Source organism: Gracilinanus agilis, chromosome 2, assembly GCF_016433145.1.
Source record: "Gracilinanus agilis isolate LMUSP501 chromosome 2, AgileGrace, whole genome shotgun sequence".
Taxonomy (NCBI): Eukaryota; Metazoa; Chordata; class Mammalia; order Didelphimorphia; family Didelphidae; genus Gracilinanus; species Gracilinanus agilis.
This window is the reverse complement of record NC_058131.1, coordinates 365,431,743-365,440,549: the sequence shown is the minus strand read 5'-3', so window position 1 is coordinate 365,440,549 and position 8,807 is coordinate 365,431,743.

Below are 8,807 nucleotides of genomic sequence, written 5' to 3'. Positions count from 1 at the left end.
AAAGTTTAATTCATAATTTTACATTTTTCAAGCTGCCTGATGCTGGTAAAAACAGAAAGCTTTCAGTAACCCCGATTCGGTAGCCAAGAATTAGCAAGGAAAACACTGTTTCCCATTTTCTAATTGATGCCTACGCCAAAGGGCCTCAGGTATGCAGAATCCTGAACAACTGTCTTTGGGGAGTTGAAGTCTCAGGAAACATATTCTCTCGGGCAACATGTGGTTTCCTGTAGTTGGTAGTTCTTTTGCAGCGTACTAGATGTTAACTTTCTTAATAAGAAAACATTTTTCAAATGAAAAATGACTTGTTAAACCACTTCTGTGTCACTTTTTCAGTAACACATCAAAGTAAACAAATGTGAGATGAAAAATGAAAAAGCTGCTCACTGCACCTGCAGAGTTTTACCAGCTCACATTACAAAGTCCTGTCTGAAGTGGTCCGAGAGCTGTTTCCATTACAAACAGCAAGTGTTCTTGAAAGTAATTCAAAGAGCCAAATTAGGCAGATTACATCAGGCTCTATTTCCCTGCAGCCTGAGTACTTTTGAAACACCTGCCTGACATATTTCAGACATACACCAAGGGAAGCTGGTGGTTTCAAGAATTGTTGAAGTCTCAACAAAAACTGGTGTTTGGGTTCTACCAAAATTAAAACTTGGTGATGTGCCGATGCTGTAATTTAAGTTGATATCGCCCTGCTTTCAGGCCATTTTCTTCCAGGGAGTCTTAACCAACTCCTCTTCTCTTATATATTCATCCCTGCCAACCCACAGCTGCTCAAAATGAGTGTTTGCTCAAAAAGAGTCAATTATTGGTTAAGAGTTCATGGTCAGCAATCTCGGTCCCAACGAACAGATGCTGAAACATGCTCAGTAGAGAGGTAGGAGATGACAGGTGCAGAATGTTGCCCATACTTGCCAGAAAATGCTTCTCTTGTCGATCAGTTTTGCCGAAATGTTTTTCTTTGTTACTAGGAAGGGTTCTACAAAAGAGAGAGTATAGGAAATTACTGCTGGATTTTTTTAAAAAGCATCAATAAAACTTTTTTTTTCTCCAGAAAAGGTAAATTATCAGATTAAATGAAAATTCTCCCTTTCCAGGGCAATATTGTATGTGTGTGTGTGTGTGTGTGTGTGTGTGTGTGTGTTGTACAAGGCAAGGTCTACCTGTTTATCATATTGGCAAACAGAAAACTGAGTTGCTATCAGTTTAGCAGACACAGATAAAGCTCTGAAATCACTGCCATTGAATTTAATTCAGTCATTAGCGTCACTGACCAAGTCGTCAGCAGAATCCCAAGTGCAGAATTTTTATGACTAGTGATGATGTAAGACAGAGAAAACACAGCTGGGTTTTCAGATCCTGCTTCAAATTTATAAAATGGGCAGTTAGGAGAATGATCATTCCTCTCTCAAACGAGAAGACCTGCTGTCACTAATATCCCTCCGCTAGGTAGGAGCATCATGCTCTCATCACGCTCACAGGGTTGCTGTGAGTAACCAATAGATGATACCTGTGAAAGCACCCCATAAATGTCAACTCTGCTTCTATTAACTTCTTGGCAGGAGCTATAGCATCTTAAAGGGCTCTCTTGGTCTCCAGTCTCTCATCGTAGACGGCTAGCAGAAGCCTCAATCAGCACGTCAACTAGCCATCGTGTGGACTGGTCAATCAGCTGCCCAATCCGTCAAGAGTGAGAGCCGGTCATCCATTCATTCATTCATTTGTTTGTTCAACCAGTCAGTCACTCCTAGCCTTTGGTTCTCAGAGGCACCTCCAGACCACATTTTTGCTTGTGTCTGTAACTTGCTTTTACACAGAGCTGTGCAGGAGTGATATCATCACACTACGTATTACTGTGTTGTCCCTTGAGGTCCTCTGAAGTTGCTTCTTCATAACCTTTTCTGGCTTCAGGACCAAAGTAAAGCCCGGGACCCTTTTCCCAAACAGCTGCTACCTAGACTGTATTTATACAAAACCAACACAGACATGTGAAAAGTGAAAAATTCAGTCTAACGACCAGGTCTCTTGGGGTCTGTATTACAGTCACACGCACACACACACACACACACACACACACACACACACACCACATAAATCAGATCTGTGATTTCATTGGTATAAGGAACTCCCTAGTGAGGAAACTCTCTACCAAAGCAAGACAACATCTGCTCTGCGGTTTGGCCAACTAGGACACTGAGGTTAAGTGCCTATGGCCAGTATATGTTAGAGGAACTTTGTGGTATCAAACACACAACTTGGGAGCCACAGCAGCCCTTCTGAGTACAACCAAACCGTACTAAAATGCAATTAGGAAGGGGGAAGCTAGGTGGCACATGGGATAGGGCACCAGATCTGAGGTCAAGAGGAGACCTGGGTTCAAATGTGACCTCATACACTTCCTACCTAGGTGATGCTAGGCAAGTCACTCAACCCCAATAGCCTTTATAGATGTTTTGCCTTGGAACCAGTATACAATATTGATTCTAAGACAGAAAGTAAAGGTTTAAAAAAAAGGAATTGATAATAAGACAGAAGGCTAGGGTTTAAAAAAGGTAATTGGTAAATATTTAACAAAATAAGTAAAAAATAGAATGTATATAAATATATAATATTAATGTATGGTTTTCTAAGTCAATATGTATCCACAGGGCTCCCTATGTAAGGTTCAGTGGTCCTGTTTCTATATGAATCTGACACAGCTGAGAAGAACTTAAGCCTAGGTCTTCCTGACTCAGAACTAGGTGCTCTCTCTCTACTATGTCACACTGCTCCTCCACCATGGTTGTGTATATTGGAGAGTGTGTATGAATGTTTGTGTGCTTGTGTGTGTGTTATGTTTTCATGAGATTTTAAGATCAGCTGTTTTTTTAAGAATTTAAGTTTATTTATTTAATTAATTAAGAATATTTTCCCATGGTTACATAATTCATGTTCTTTCCCTCCCCTTCTCCCACTCCCCTCCCATAGCCAATGAGCAATTCTACTAGATTTTACATGTGTCATTGATCAAGACCTACTTCCATATTATTAATATTTGCATTGGTGTAGTTGTTTAGAGTCTACATCCCCCATCACATCCCCATCGACCCGTGTGATCAAGCTGTTGTTTTTCTTCTGTGTTTCTGCTCCCACATTCTTCCTCTGGATGTAGATGGTGTTCTTTTGCGTAAGTCCCTCAGAATTATCCTGGATCATTGCATTGCAAGATCAGCTGTTTTAACTGAATAATCAGTTTTGATGATTTTGTTTTTCAAGAAAAATAAAATCCGGTTGTAGCTATGTTTATATGATGCCCAAAAAGAAATCAATCATTCAGTCTATGCAGTCATTCAGCTATTTTAGTCTGGGCTAGAGAACGATGACAGCCAAACTACTTACTTATTTGGATTTGAACAAATTACTTGATCTCTCTGAGCCTCAATTTCCTTATCTGTAAAATGAAAGATTGGACTAGATGACTTCTAAGGTCCCTTTTTTCAGCTTTAAATCTACAAGTCTTTGATTTATCTAGATAAACTGACAAGTTTTGAGATTAATCCAGCTAGGCACTTTACCAAAACACTCGATTCAGCCACAGCATTCCCCACTGACACGCTCTGAGTTGGCCAACCAAACAATTACTTTGGTACTATGTAGATATGTCCTCCATCTTCTTGAGCTTTAAGAGACTAGATCAAATTAAAAACTGGAGTTGTGCATTATCCTTGTTGTGTAATGAATCCCAGAACTTAATGTGTGCTTTCATCTTCTTGCTGGAAATAGTTATTTTCAAAGGCCCCTGAATTGTATTATGTAAGAAGCATTAGCCCTTGTATAATGAGGATGCCAGGGTAAAAATGTCATTTAAAACATTGCACAAGTTTTAAAATTAGTGCTCTACAAATAAACTGTTATTTTTAAAGAGGAAAAAATGTATAAGCTTAATTAGGCTTTATTCAAGCCAAGTAAGTGATAAAGTAGAAATCAGATGCCATTGAGCATCCCTGGATGTATGAAAAGCATAGATCTGGATCCCTCCGGCCTTATATCAGAAGCAGGTACGGTTGTGTCTTAGTAATACTGACCAATAATTTCTCATTCAAAGTCAAAACAACCCCACCTATCCACCAAAAAATTGTTTTAATTTGGTGCAAAGGTAATAGATAACACTAACAAGGACCAGCTAAATCAATTCAGTTGATTTCACAAGAATTCATTGATTATTATATACTCAGTAATGTGATTATTATCACCATCATCATAGAGTCCAAGAAGCAAAAACAGATGATGATACTTTGAGCAGCTAAATATTCAACCTGGCTCCAACCATCCCAACCCTTTTCTTTTCTTCCAAATTCTTCACACCAACTGTGAATTATGTAAATGGTTTGGCCAGAATCCATTTTTTTCCCAAATGTAATTTGTCATGACTGCCAGAGTTGGGATTAAGAGAAGAGAAAGTAGGGGGCCACCTAATGCCCAAAATAAAGGGAGAGAACCAACAAAGGACATTTTCAAAGACTGCTTTTTTAACAAATGTACACAGATTTAATACCAGAAAATTCCCTTCTCCCTGGCATATATAGATATTTATTTTGTAGTCATTCATGTGGCATGTGTCACAACATGAGCTCAAAGCCTTCATCAGAGAGTAGCAAAGAAGAGGCAACATTCTCAAATGCAACAAGGCATAATTTTAAACCTTTGTGTAACATACATGACTATATTGTTCCAGTTCAATTCCCTGACCCTTTATAGTCAGCCCCATACTGACCACTAAGAGCTACAAAGAAAAGTTGAGTTCCAAACCAGACCATTTGGCTGAAGTACCTCTAAATTTGCCTGTTTTACTGTCACAAACAATAAGATGTTTGAGAATAAATAAGAAGATACACAAAGAAGGAAGATATTCCAGAATCTTCAAAGGATTCGGTGGAAAATAAGAGGTCCAAGAAAAAGGCAATATGAGGGAAATCATCCAGGTTTTCATATTTGGTGAAAATCATTCCAAATTTTTATGCAAGCAGGACCCAAGAAGTAGATAGCATAACTTGTTGAAAGCTGGCCAGAAGAGTTAGCTAAGTTGATCTGACCTCCTAGACTCAGGGATTACAAATAGACAGGCAGGTCAAATAGCATTTGGGCAATTGAATCATAGCCACAGAATCAATATGTGCATTTCTTATATCCTTCTGTGGCTTAACAAACCTCATATTTACATGAACATGTGAGTACTGACACTCACCAACCTCACCGTGATTTTAAGTGCCTTAAGGATAAAAAGCATTTCCTAATATCTTGGAGCCTTGCTACATTATGTACCAAGTATGCATTCATAGTAAATCAAACAGTCAGACCTTAGACTTGAAAGAGAGAGCGTTGTCCTCTAGGAAAGTTGTGTGTCCACAGATAAATTATGAGTTTAAAAGTGGTTCTTTTGGTTTGGTTGGTTTTGTTTTTGTTAAGGCTTCAGACTACGTTGAGGGAGGTTTGGAAAAATTGGTTTATGGATGCACACTTAGCCTAGAATCTCTTGGAATTTAATGCTTTGACCAATTTTAAAGAATATTGCTCACTCATTAGGCAAGTTCTGCTCTATGTCCTTTGAAACAACAAACTTTGGAACAACTCTTTGCTAGAGCTCAGGGCTGTGAGTCTATCTGTGTGTGTGTGTACAGTGACAGAAAAACCTAACCAATTTTTGCTTCATCCAAGATGATCCAACAAGCTCCCTGGCATCATTTTACATTCTTCCAGGTTTCAGTGGTGACAGAAACGCTACATTTGGCTGAACAGAGGAGGTTCATGAAAAGCGAAAATGAGGAGGGAAAAAATTAACCAGTCAATTTCAATGCTCAAAAGAAAAAAAAAATTCTCATTCACTCTGAGTTGTAAGAGAATTATTTGACTTGTTCTTATCCTGTCTGGTATATATTTATATTTATATATATATACATATATATACATATACATATATATACACATATATATGTATGTGTGTACACATATATATTCATAGTTTGTAATAATATAAATTTTCAGCATTCGGATGCCTTGTTTTTTAATTTTTCAATCAATAAAAATCTGTCTTCTCTCCCTCCCATCTTCTCCTCCTCCCCACTGAGAAAAAACAACAATAACAACTTCTCTCCCATTTACAAGCACATACTTTGAAGGAAAACCAACCTTTCATTGGCTACGTTCAAAAAGAAATGTCTCTTAATTTACATTTCGAACTGAGAGGCCTCTGGAATCAGGGTGGATCATCATGTTGATCATTTATAATGTATTTCAAAGTTATTTGTTTTTATAATAATATTGTTGTATAATTTTTTTCATGGCTTGCTTCATTTCACTTTGCATCAGTTCATATAAATCTTCCCAGGTTTTTCTGAAACCATATTCTTCTTCATTTCTTATGGCACTATAGTATTCTTTGACATTCATATACCCACTAATTTAAACATTTTCCCACTGATGGGAAACTCCTCAATTTCTAATTCCTTGACATCACAAAAAGAGTTGCTATAAACCTTTTTATTCATTGATGTTGTTCAGTCACTTCAGTCATATCTGACTCTGTGTGACGATTGGGATTTTCTAGGCAAAGATCCTGGAATGGCTTGCCATTTCCTCCCCTAGTTCATTTTACAGATGAGAAAACTGAGGCAAACAGAGTTAAATGACTTGCCCAGGGTCACATAGCTAGTAAGTGTCTGAGGCCAGATTTAAACTCAGGAATATGAGTCTTCCTGACTCCAGATTTGACACTATTCACTCAGCCACCTAGTTGCCCTTTTCAAAGGGATCTTTTTGTCTCTTTCTTTTGGCTTTTTGAATTATAGACCTAATATTAAGTTAAAAGGTGTATAAAGTTTTATAAATTTAGGGGCATAGTTCCAAATCACTTCCCAGAATGGTGGGATCAATTCACAGTTATACCAAGAGTGCCTTTATATATCTCCTTTTCCACAGACCTTTCAGCATTTCTTTTTCTTTCTTTCTTTCTTTTTCTTTATTTCTTTCTTTTTTGTCAACTTTACCTACTAATAGGTATGAAAGAGAGCCACAGAGTTATTTTAATTTTAATTTCCTCCAGTCAGTTATTTAGATAATTTTGTCATCAGTTTGAATTCTTTAATTTCTTCCTCTGAAAAGTGCCTGCTCATATCTCTTGACCCCTTATCCATTGAGGAATAGCTTTCATTATTATAAAATTGAGTCAATACCTACATATCTCAGAAATGGGATCTTTATTAGAGAAACATGCTACAAAGATTTTTTCCCATTAATTTCTTTTTCTTCTGTTTTTAGCTGAATTTATTTTCCTTTTTAATTTTATATAATCAAATTGTCCATTTCACCTCATGTGATCCTATCTTGTCTCTTGTTTAGTCATGAACTCTCTTGCCTCATCCATAGATCAGGCAGGTAATTTCTTCTTTGATCCTCTAATTTGTTTAATGTCACTCTTTATATTGCCATTTGGAAATAAGGAGCTTATTTTGGTACATGGCATAAGATACTAGCCTAATTTCTACCAGACTGCTTTCCCATTGTCCCTATAATTTTTATTAATATTGAGGTTTTCCCCAAACCACTAGGCTACTATCTACTCCATTATATATTTGTGAGGCATATACTAAAGTACTTTCCCATACATTATCTTTTTTGTTCCTTATAATAAAAGTGATCCTGTTGGAATGGTAAAGTAGCTAGGTGGATAGTGGATAGAGTATTGGACTTAAAGCTGAGAAGATCTGAGTTTGAATCCTCCCTCAGACACTCCCTAGTTATATGAGCCAGACAAATTATCTAACTTCTGTGTCTCAGTTTCTTCATTTGTAAAACAGGGATCAAAACAGCATCTACTTCAAAAGAATGTTGTGAGGATCAAATGAAATAACATATGTAAAGTGCTTTTCAAACTCAAAGCATATATACATGTGGGCTTATATTATTATTAATTATAGGATCATAGACAGCTAGGTAGTTCAGTAGATAGAGAGCCAGGTCAAGAGACAAGAGGTCCTATATTCAAATCTGACCTCAGACACTTCCTAGCTATGTGAACATGGGCATTTAAAACCAATTTCTTAGACTTTATCACTCTTCTGCCTGAGGAACAATATACAGTATTGATTCTAAGATGGAAGGTAAAGGATTTATTAAATAAATAAATAAATTTTTGATTAAAAAAATAAATAATATTTTGGTTCAGAAGATTAGAGCTGGAAGAACCACAAAGGTCGTCCAGTCCAATTTCCTCATTTTGCACCTATGGAAACTAATCACTGAAGAAACTTCAGTGGCTTGTCTGAGATCTCACAACTCAGTAGCAAAGCAAGAACTCCCAGGCAAGATCCTCTTACACCAAATCCATTGGTCTTTCTCAAAATATTTTTTTTAAAAATAGGAACTTAACAGCATGAACATTTCTATATACCAAGAGCAGAAAAAGAGGATCGTATATGAAACTGTGAGCTTCTGTCATACACATTTTAAATGCATATTAAATTTAAAATAATAGTTTTTAAAAACTTATTTGTTGTGCTTTTCTGTGTTCCCTTCTCCTTGCTCTGTTCTCTATATTTTTAAATATTTCATTGATGCTCTTTTCTTTTCTTCTTTTTTTTATCACAATCACTACTTACCAATTCTCCACACCATCATGCCTGCTCTGCATAGAAGTACTCACTTGTAGCAAGTAAGTATTCTTGAAATTTATTTTTTTAACATTTATTAATAATCATTTTTAACATGGTTACATGTTTCGTGCTCCTACTTTCCCCTTCACCCCCCGCACTCCCCCCACCCATGGCCGA